We start from the raw sequence: 11,520 nt of genomic DNA, 5'->3' as shown, positions 1-11,520 counted from the left end.
ATCCCCTCCTTCATTTGTTAATTAATGCACATACTTTCTCTCAAATACTACTTTCCCCCTTGATAAAATTTTAAATATTCATCTTAACCCCTGTAGTTTAGCATCAGCTCATTTGTGTTAGTGGTGAAAGATCAAGTTACAACACATAATATGAACATTTCTTTCATGATGGATTAGAAAAATCTCCAAAAATACCATGCTCAAGAATAATCTAGAGATCATGCAGCCACTATGATGGCCCTGTATATAATGGAAACCACTTCAAGCCGGGGGGGGAATGGGGGCTACATCCCCAGCACCCTTAGTTTCAGCATCTATGACTTTTTTTTTAAAAACAAGTTATAAAACCATAGAACAGAAAAAAGATTCCAAAACTCTTTTTAAAAGATTATGTATCTGATTGAAAATAGTTCTTAGACCAAGATTCCTGTGCAGTGTTTGAAATCCAATCATAGAATCATAAAAGATTAGGGTTGGAAGGGACCTCAGGAGGTCATTTAATCCAACTCCCTGCTCAAAGTAGGACCAACCCCAACTAAATCATCCCAGCCAGGGCTTCATCAAGCTGCACCTTCAAAACCTTTAAGGATGGAGATTCCACCACCTCCCTGGTTAACCCATTCCAGTGCTTCACCATCTTCCTAGTGAAAAACATTTTTCTAATAACCAACCTAGACTTCCCCTACTGCAATTTGAGACCATTGCTCCTAGTTCTGTCATCTACCACCACTGAGAACAGCCTTGTTCCATTCACCCTGGAACCCCCTCATTCTTCTCTTCTGCAGACTAAACAAGCCTAGTTCCTTCAGCCTCTCTTCATAATTCATGTCCTCCAATCCCCTAATTATTTTATTGCCCTCCTCTGGACTCTCTCCAATTTGTCTACATCCTTTCTGTAGTGTGTGTGTGGGGGGGCCCCCAAACTGGACACAATACTCCAATTGTGGACTCAACAGTGCCAAATAGAGGGGATAATCACTTTCCTCGATCTGCTGGCAATGCTCCTAATGCAGCCCAATATGCCATTAGCTTTCTTGGTAATAAGGGCACACTGTTGACTCATATCCAGCTTCTTATCCACTTTTCTGCAGAGTCCCCAACCTGTAGCAGTGCATGGGACTCTTCTGTCTTAAGTGCAGGACTCTGCACTTACCCTTGTTGAACCTCATCATATTTTTGGCCCAATCCTCCAACACTGGAGCACTTACTAGGACAGTGAAAGTGAAATGAATTAAAAGTAGTAGAACTGATTTTTTTTCATTGTCTACACTTAGAGAAATGTAGCAAGTAAAGCATATATGTAGTTATCTCCCCTTCCACCCCAGCATGGGTCTGGGTCTGCCTGATGCTGCCCCTCCCGGAGAGGTTTTCCCCTGCAAACTGGGGGACTAGGGGTTCTGCCCTTGGGGGAATCTTTCCCCCGTATGCCCAGCAGAGGGGTCCGTGCTAGGTCCTGGACAGCGCTACTAGTCGGGCGGGCGCCCTGCAGCGACTGCCCGTCCTGTTGCTACCCCACACTGCAATGGGAGGGATGAAGGGCCCTGCGGCCGTGGGCGGAGCCGATTGCCTACCCCCCTCGGGGCTCGCGCTCGGCCGTGTCGGGCGGTACCCACGCGCCCCGCGCAGGCCCTAGTCCTGTTCTTCCCCCCGCCCCCGGCCACCACAGGGGTGACGTAAGGGGTTTGGTCGCGAAGCATTGTGGGATGTGAGGGGCCGCCATTTTCGTTGGGGGCGGAGCGAGCCGCACAGGCTGTCTGGCTGGGCTGCCCTGCCCTGCCCTGTGCGAGCCGGGAAGGGGGCGCGAGGCGGTGGCGGTTCTTATCACCGGCAACTGTCAGTGCCGCTCCCGGGAGAAGGGGGGGGCGGCGGCTCTGTGCCGGCAGTTACAGCAGCGCCCAGGGCAGCCGGCCGGGCCGGCGGACGGGGAGGCCGCAGGGGTTGGTGGTACCGGCCCGCCCCCTTCTGACATCCCCTCCGGTCCCTTCCCTGGGGTGAGCGGCCTCGGCCGCCTCGCCAAGCCCTGCGCACATCGCCCCCGCCTGCAGCACCCGAGCGGTGAGTGAACGAGGAGGGGAGGCCGGCTGTGACCGAGTCCTGAGCCTGTCGGGGGCTGGGGAGGCTCGGGAGGGTGATGGGGTACGGGGTGGTGTATGGGGAAGGGGTATGGAGCGCGGGTCGTGTATGTGGGAGGGCCGAGCCCTGTGCCTGTCGGGGACCGAGCCCTGTGCCTGTCGGGCTGGGGTGGCTCGGGAGAATGATGGGGCAGGGATGGTGTATAGAATGGGGGCGGGGGTTGTTGGAGAGGGGTAGGGGAGGCGTCTGCGGCTGAGCCCTATGGGCGTCTGCGGCTGAGCCCTATGGGCGTCTGGGGCTGAGCCCTGAGGCTGTGGGGCTCGGGCGGCTCGGGAGGGTGATAGAGTATAGGCTGGGGTATGGGAGGGCTGTGGGGTATTGGGTGGGGTAGCGGCTGGAGTGGGTGGGGTGCGCAGGGAGGGAGCAAGAGGCGGTTGACAGGAGGCGGGGTTAGCTTGTGTTTTGCTATTTTCTATGAGCATTTAATCTCACCTCCCTTCACTTCTCCCAATGACACAAACGGAACAAAAGGCTGGGCAGGTCCTGTTGGCCTTCTGGTCCCTTTGCAGCTCATGATGACCGCTAGCCTCTTCAGTGTGTGTCTGTCAATCCAATTCCCAGTTAATCGTAACATGCTCTGGCAGTGACTGTACTGGTGACTCTGCTGAGGAGATGCTGAGAGGGAAGGATACTGTTTGCTAGGATTGCGATCAGCTTTGCTTTGTTCCTCTTCATTTCTTGCTCTTTCCTGTCTTCCCCTAGTGCTGCAGTTTGGGCCTGACTATGCCCATGGAGGAAACCCTGGACAGAGTTGTGGGACAAAGAGGAGCTATTCCCTTCCCCACCTCTTTCTTGTAATGTCTTTATTTGCAGGGTGGATAGATCGTTGGTTGGTTGCTAGTTCTGAAATAGTGAAAGAAGAGCTGAGACAGCCCTCATGTCGTTTTCGTGTATGGTGGCTGGCTTTATAAATTACAGGGCTACCAGCCATGGTATAGGTTGTGTCACCATTATAAACATATGTATTTTCAAGCTTTAGAAAGAACTCTGTGTATGAGGTCTTGGCCCCAGCAGCTAAGCATAGTTACCAGATTTAAAAACAAACCCATAAAACAACTATTCAATAAACTATACTCAATATGAGCAAAATAACAATAACACATACCAGGTTTTGTAGTTTCATAACTCAAGTTATTTTTCTGGTTCAAAACTTCTCCCCCAAAAGTAATTGTCTATTTATGGATTTGTGACTTTTTCCCCCCAGATAACATATTAGGTGTCTAATATGTGAATCTGCATATTCAATTTAATAAATTCTCAAAACATAAATGTAAAAGTGCCTTGCATTTCTGTAGTATCCTTTGTTCTAGGTATCTTGGATTATCTCTTGATGATTTAAAGGATTGTGCCATATAGATAAAGTCCACAGTGAATTTTAAAAAAATATTATAAAAGCACATAAGATATTTCTATTTCAGTTTTTTCTTTTGATTTTAAACTTTTCCCTGTAAATGTTTGAAAACTGAACATAACAGCAATGTGCTAGTATAGGAGAACTAGAAAGCAAAACTGACTAGAAACAAATGTGAAATTTGTTTTTTTATTATCGAAAGGGAGAAATAAAAAAGTAAGTAAACGTCCTAGATAGTATAATTTACACTTTCATTTTTAAATATGGAAGATATTACTAGAAAGCAAAGATACTTAAAATATTATTTTAACCTGTACTTGCAATGACAGTAGGACCAGGCATGGGATGGCATTTAGTTTGGAGAATGTCTCATTTATTTTTGTTCGTGGACACAGCTTGCATAGGAAACATGCATCCAAATTAGCACAAAAGGGCATGTTTTAAAAATCTTTCAAGATACAAACGATTTTAAAAAGTTGGCTAAAATTTTGAGTTTAGCTTTGGTTTGAAAATCTTATTTGGCAAATAATTTTAATTGATTATGAATTCCATAGCTGTATACAACGTGACTGAAGATAACATAGCCATAGGACTAATGATAGCATTGAGTAACAAGTTCAGCATTCAAAGACAATAGAGAGCAAGCAGATCCATTAGTTGAAACTGAGCACAAGGCCTTAATGTTTTTTTAGTCATCAGAACAATTTTATAGTCAACGCATTGCTTAACAGGAAATTGCTGTAAAACGATTGCAAATTTGGAGAAGTATTAGACTAAGTACTCTGACCATAATAGTCAGAATTCTGCAGATACTGCAGACCTATATGGGGAGGAGCAGAGAATTACAATAGTCAATTCCTCAAAGTCACACAAGAATGCAGTATCATTTCTGCATCACGTTGCAGTTAAAAAGTTTGGCACCCTTTCTATTTCTGAGAAGATGATAATGGGAATGGACAATCCCATTAATATGGAACTCTAACAACACTGTTTTGTTAATTATCTCCTGTTCCTTTTAATAAAAGGAACATTTAAAATCAAGAAAAAAAAGAATGTTAATTGTATATTTAAAATTGTCTTGTTAGCACTATAATGCTTAAATATCCACATTTGCCATTTATCAAGGCACAATGAGAGGTTAAATGGCTTGGTAGTATAGACAAATGAAGAAAAATAAATCTAGGTTATTGGCATAAGAATAATTGTTTGCAACTTCAAATGAAGCATCTGAATATTTAAGAGGAAGAACCCAGGACAGGATCTGATAAACTTCTTTAATAACACTATACAGGCACTTTTAAAATACAGGAGCAATTGATATGTGCTGTGCTCATGAGGAGTTTTCCGTGAGGCTGTCACAAAATCTGCATGTATATCCCTTCTATGTTTCCATGTGTTTTGGGGTCTCTTGTTTGCCTGGGTGCCTCTGGAAGATTTCATTGTATCTTCAAATTTAGTCTCGAGCTTTTTTCTTTGCAGGCTGTGGTTCCCTTGAGACATATGGATTTGTGCAGCTACTCTTTCATCTTTGTCTCTCTGCTCAGCTTCCAAGGCAGAAAAATACAGTTCAGATTAGAAAATGTTTTTGCTGTTTAAGTTTACAGATAAACCCAATCTTCAGAGTACATAGCTCCCGTATCTCTCTAAAAATTGCATTTGGTTTACAGGTATCTACAAGAACAACGTTAAAAGAGAAAAATGGAAACAATGTCATGCAAATGCATAACTAGGCATAGTCTATTTCTAGCTTTTATGTTAAACTGAATATGGTAGCAGATGACAGGGGAAAAAATAAGTCAAAGCTATTTAAACAGTTTTACCTTCGTAATCTCTCTCTCTGTCAAGGTAATCTTGGGTATGACATCTTTTGTAGATCAAGTGGAAATAAGAGCCTCCTTTTTTATTGTAGTGACAGTACCTAGTTGTACGCTAGACTCTTGATCCAAGCTAAAGTGATACTCTTGCACTTAGAGAGCCCCTTTTCTTTTATTGGTCAAGATAAATAACATTATTATTTCCTGCATTTTGGGAAATTCTCACAAAAAAGTAAAGGTCACACAAGTATTTCCTTTCAACATAAATTAAATTTTTTTTAGTAAAACCAAGACTTAAGAGATAATTAATATGCACACCAATCTCTCATCACAAGCCTTATTACACAAACCACACACAAACACAGATTCTTCACCTTTACAACAGTCTTCCTCTTGCAGCGTAAAGCCTCCCACAAGATATAAATCAATTCCTCAAAGTCAAACTCAAATTCAGGTGATTTATTTAAGGTACTACCAGACTTTTCAAGTAAAAGTATATTGGTGACATATTAATCTTTCTTAAGCAGTTGTTAGGGTTGTACAGTTGACTACTTCTCCATTCATAATAAGTAACTCAACAGTGGTCCACAAATAGTATGTGATTGACTAGAAAGATGTGGATGAACTTTTGTATTTCTGTGTTGGCTTAAATCAGCTGACGTGCCTCTGTTGACATTCCTTAGATGTGCAGTTCTGAGGACAGGCAAACCTCTACAGAAAAGATGCAACTCCAATACTCTTTTATTGGACCAGCTTCTGTTGACGAGACAGACAAGCTTTTGAGCTTAAACAGCTCTTTTTCAGGTCTGGGTGCATTCACATTAGATTAAACTAAATAGCTCTGTGTAAACTCAAAAGCTTGTCTCTCTCACTAACAGAAGTTAGTCCATAAAAGATAATACCTCATTTCTAAGTACCAGTAGCAAAGAATTTAACTGGGCAGGTTGGTTATAACTGCCATGCTACACAAATGGAGGGATTATATGCTAGCAGTGAGCCAGATCATATCTAAGCGTACATACAACCTTATAACATGCATCCCACAAAACTGCTTGAAAAGGTTAGCATTGCAACCCTCAAACATGACAAGAAAGGATGTTTAATTTGAATGTCAGTTAATCAGACCTCAGGATACCAGTACACATTCATGAAAAAGAGGAAATAAAGCTGAAAAAACACATGGATATATTACAAAATTATATAAAGATTGCCTGCACTATTCTCTGCCAAATGTATTTCTACCAAAACCCTATCCATACCTCAAAACATAAGGTTATGAAACTCACAAGATTAAAAAAATCTGTTTAAAAAAGGACCTCTGTTGTAAATTGATTCTGGTTGGTGGGTTTTGTTGTTCTTATCAACTGTAATTACATCTTATGATATACTCACTCAGTTTACTGTCCACCACACAGAGAACATGAATGTACCAGTTTACTGTGAGACTCAAGATATCAGGTGACATTTCAATATTGGCAAGAAGTGCAAGATGCTTGTAGTTTTTAATCTTAAAGATTCTATTAGATCTGCCACTGAAGATCAGTTGTGAGCAGAACAGCTGTGATTGTCTTAAAACTTTTGATCAAAAGAACTTTCCTTCTAACCTAGTTTATAACTAATAGTTCTATATTACGTATGAGGTGTGTAGCTCTATGGTTATAAAATGTTAAGCTGAGACCAAGATATAAGATGGAGTGCAATAAAATATCCCAACTTGTCTTTATTAATTCTTGTGACAAGCTGTTTTATTTAAATAGTGTAATACAACAGAGCAAATGTAAATACAGCTTACTGCTATGAAATCACTTAATTGTTGGTTTCCTACATATATGAGAACATTTAACTTATTCTGCTTAGAACTGTTTTTAGGACTTTTAAAACTGTCATCATTGGTTCATTAATACACACACTGTATGAAGCATTAAGCTGTCCAATACAGTGGTCATATTTTTTTAAATTAATTTTATTCTCTGTTAAACAATTGAAGGACAGCCATGCTTTTTTCCCCAAGTATGCATGTGTGGATTCCACTGTAGAGTTGCATGCATGCGAGATCAGAGTCTTTTGAATGGTAGTGCCCATCAGGGCTGTGCATGTGCCCTGTGCCTCCATATGTTTCTGTGTGAGGGCATAAAGGTCTGAGGGGCAATGACCCTCCCACAGTTTTCTCTGACTCTTTGTGACAGTGAGATAGAACTCAGTGAATGTCCAAGCCACTATTCTCTTTAGAGTAAAACTGTATTTTTCAACTTTGTGGAACAAATCTTCACACTTTTATTGAATGTTTAAACAAAAAAACAAAAATAAGAAAAAAAAAGATTTGTGACCCCCTCCTCCCATACACTTCCCTGTACAGCAGGGTGAGGAAATTCATTCCAGCAACCACCTCTCAAGGCAGACTCCAAATCTGCAGCGATTAAACTCTGCCCCTACTGTGACTGTCTGATTCCTGTCAAGGATGAATATAGCCAATGCCTCTTCTGCCTAGGGAAGAGCTACATCCCAGATAGGTCCTCTTCCTCCCGGACCTGCAAAATCAAAGCTCAAACTGCATCTGTTAGAGCAGTCTGTGTGGGTCTCTTTGAACCCAAATATGGTAATTTCCAGAGCAAGTCTGGAAAACCAGGCAAGCACTCTGTTGAGCACACATCACACCCTGGGTTTGAGTAGTGGAAAAAAGGCAGAGCTGGCACCAGCGACTGATGTTGATCACCTCAATGTTGGTGAAATCCTCAGCACCAGAAACTTATGCACTGAAACTTTGGCATCAGTGGCCCCAAAGGCTACACCGGCCACCTCAGTGCTGGCTCTCCAATGAGTAAAAGAGTATCTGTACCCACAGAAAGGCGACATTAAATCATGGAACTTGAAAGAAAGTTCCAAAAGGAGGATGTGAAACATCATTTCTCCAGGACAGAGTCTGTAAGTCCTCAGTCAGAACTGGAGCGGCACAGGTAATGGGGGACCAGGTGCCAACCCCCATGTTTATAAAGGAACCCAGCAAGAGTCCAAGATACAAGGAGGAATCTATATCACCTTTTGAAGCATTCATCGTGCCAAAGAGGTAACCAGTACCCATGGAGTTATAGTCCTTACCATCATTGAAATGGCTCCTTACGGGTGTCAAGCAAGGATCCCTCTTCTGCCTTTAGAGAGTGACCATAAGGAGAGTACCAGAAAGCTGTCATTTAGAGTTTGGCACTGGGCTGGCCAGTCCCAACCAAGCCAATACCAATGTGGCATGCAACCTTGGCCATAATGGCCCTATTGGGAACTGACATCCCATGTGTCCAAGAGCGAATCACCCTCCTGTGCTTCAAGAAAGAGGAGGAGATCCTATTCTCCAGTAGCATTGCTAGCCAGGCAGCCCTCACCAGAAGCAGACATGGGTTCCCACGAGCAGGGAAAATAGAGGGATTACATTAACCTCTACCTCCACCAAAGGAGTTGTCCTTATTGCCAGATGAGGCAGTGATACCAGCCCCCACATTGGTGATTGATGACTTGAAAGTTTTGTAGGACCTCCTGTCCCATATTGTGGAGACCTTGGATGTTGAGATTTTATTTCTACAAGAAAAATATCAATTTTTTAATATTCTGAGCATTAGTGTGCTTGCCAGAGTTGCCCTCCTTGATAACAAGGGGATCCTAGAATGAGCCAAAGGACTGCGACAAATCTCAGACACTTCTACTCCCAGTATTTCCTTATCTCAAAGAAAAAAGGGGTCTTGTCTTATGGTAGAATTGAAGAGACTGGACAATACATATACCACCTCACGTTTTAGGATGGTAACACTTACCTCTTTTATCCTATCACAAATGATAGAATTCATAGGAGACTGGATTGACTCCAGGTTAGCAAGTGTGTACCTTCCTGAAGACAGGTTCCCACCAGTGCAATTTCTAAAGGAGTAGAGAAGAGAGATAAGTGCCCATCCATATCCAGGGACCCCTGATTGTTTCAGCAGTGCAAGAAAAATTTAAGTCCACTAAAGGCACTTCTAAGAACAAATATCCAAAGAAACTTGAATTTTTTTGGATGCAAGGCATATTCATCAGACACAGTGCAACTCTGGCAAACTGCCAGGTCCTGTTTACAAAATACAATTTCCTCACTTAGGAGGGGCGTGACTCTTCCGTATCTAGAATCTGCAGGAGAAGGGGGAGGGAGGGTGAATTGAAGGAAATCATTATGGAGGACCAGATTGTTGTCACAGCATCAGTACAGATGTCCATGGATGCATCTGATGCAGATTCAAAGTCAGTGGCTGTGGCCATCACAATGAGGTGGTCCTGATGGCTCCAGGCATTGAGCACACTGCAGGAGGTACAGGCCTCTATAGAGGACCTGCACTTTGAAGGAATGGAGCTGTTCAGCTAGAAAACACATGAAGTGCTTCATTCCCTCCAGGACTCAAAGACCATACTGTAGTCTGTGGGAATCTACACATCATCTCCTTATAGGAAACCTTACAAGTACCAGCCCTAGAAGAGGACCCCATCCTACTCCCGGGTTCAACAGCCAGAGTACCAACAGAGAGGCTTAGATATTCCCGGTGATGCCTGTCTTCTGTCTCCTTGGTCAACTCGGCATCAGATTTGACAGGAGTATCAAGAGTTACGCTGCAGCCAATCCGGAGCCTGCCCCCACCTTCAGAAACTGCCTTTCCACATTTTACTGGGACTGGGCAGCCATCACAGCTGACAAATGGGCATTAAACATCATTGTCCAAGACTATCTTACACATTTCCACTCCATACCCTGTTCCTACTCACCCCTCATCTCTGTCCCTCTTCAAGGGACCCTTCTCATGAGAGAAATGGAAGTGGCCTCACTGCTTTGTCTAGGAGCCATAGAAGAGGTACCACAGGAATATAGGGGAGGAGGCTTCTACTTCTAATATTTCCTTATCCGAAAGAAGAAAGGGGTCTTTGTTGTATGCTAGAACTGAGGAGACTGAACAATAGATACACTGCTTCACATGCAGGTTGGTAACACTTGCCTCTTTTATCCCATGACAGACAAATAAGTTCATAGGAGCCTGGTTTGACACCAGGTTGGCAAGAATGTACCTTCCTGAAGACAGGTTCCTACCAATGCAATTGCTGTTTTTCAGGATATTATCAAACCCAGCTAAGACAGTACAGTATGTCTGAGTTTATTTAGTAGGCCATGTTAGTGTGCCCCGGTGTGATGTCGCTTGCCAGACTTGAACTACAACTGCTCCAACTCTGTCTCAGCTTGGTCTATTTCCCCAGTGAAAACCAACCAAACAAGGTTATGGTTCTACCCCATGTCCTTGCAAAACTGAGATGGTGAAAGGAATCCACAAATGTGTGCAGTGGAGTACTGTAGTCTGCTTCCTCCCTGACCAGGACTTTAATCACAGATGCATTAAGGACAGTTTGGAGATTATTCCTGGTCCATTTACAAATGCAAGAGACCTCTTCCTTAGAAGACATGGTGTGACCCCATCAGTCTCCCAGAGCTCAAAGTCATTAGGCCAGCCTGTAAGGCCTTTCTATCTAGTCTTCAAAACTCCACAGTGTAGCTCCTGAAAGACAACATGTCTGTGATTCACTGTATAGACAGACAAGGAGGAGCATGCTCATCTCCCCTCTATCTGGAAGCTCTCAAGTTCTGTACATGATGCTACTGTGACCCATAAATCCTTCAATGCCAACTGGCAGGGGTGTTAAAAGAATATCTTTATCCTGGTGTGTACATTTTGGTTCACCAAAGAATATCATGTGAGATCTTAAATGAAAGTCAGGGTCATGCTGGTCATTAATATCATTGTCTAATGTATGTACTGCTACTATGTAAGGAGTTTTGTGTGTGTATATACTGAAATATGTTCTTATAGTTTTGTATCAAGGTGTTGATTCCCAGCAGAGGTGAAAAACTGGTTTCTTGTCAGACCAGAGATGTTTATCCATCTATCTGTTGAAATGTAAATTGAATATGGTCCCAATCACAATCACCAGTCTGAGCTAAATGCAGATGAAGGATTGTGAGATTTAACAGGAAGAGAAGAACAGCCTTATCCAGGAGATACATTTCAAAGATTTAATGGACTATAATTGGGGGACAGGGAAAGCACTTTGTTATCCTGTACCTAGGGAGTAAATGGACAGCATGTTTACATTAATGAAAAGTGGTTCACAACCAGCCTTAGTTAGAAACACTTTAAAAAGGCTTTTGGATGAGAGAAGACTGCT

General features: G+C 42.9%; 1 protein-coding gene across 6 annotated transcripts in view; it reads left to right on the top strand.

Annotated features, from left to right (window-relative positions):
* Positions 1 to 1,719: 1,719 nt before the first annotated feature.
* The window catches only part of KLC1 (kinesin light chain 1), a 78,060-nt gene continuing 68,259 nt past the window's right edge, over positions 1,720 to 11,520 (top strand). For all 6 annotated transcript variants that reach the window (XM_067554993.1, XM_067554991.1, XM_067554992.1 and 3 more), the window contains exon 1: positions 1,720 to 2,055. The gene's annotated coding sequence lies outside the window, so the exon portion shown is untranslated. The remainder of the gene's footprint in view (positions 2,056 to 11,520) is intronic.

The sequence above is a fragment of the Emydura macquarii genome, unplaced genomic scaffold, assembly GCF_026122565.2.
Source record: "Emydura macquarii macquarii isolate MOO-44397 ecotype Brisbane River unplaced genomic scaffold, CSIRO-AGI_Emac_v2 contig_1551, whole genome shotgun sequence".
NCBI lineage: Eukaryota > Metazoa > Chordata > Testudines > Chelidae > Emydura > Emydura macquarii.
The sequence above is the reverse complement of the archived record's forward strand: the minus strand, read 5'-3'. Positions and strand labels throughout refer to the sequence as shown.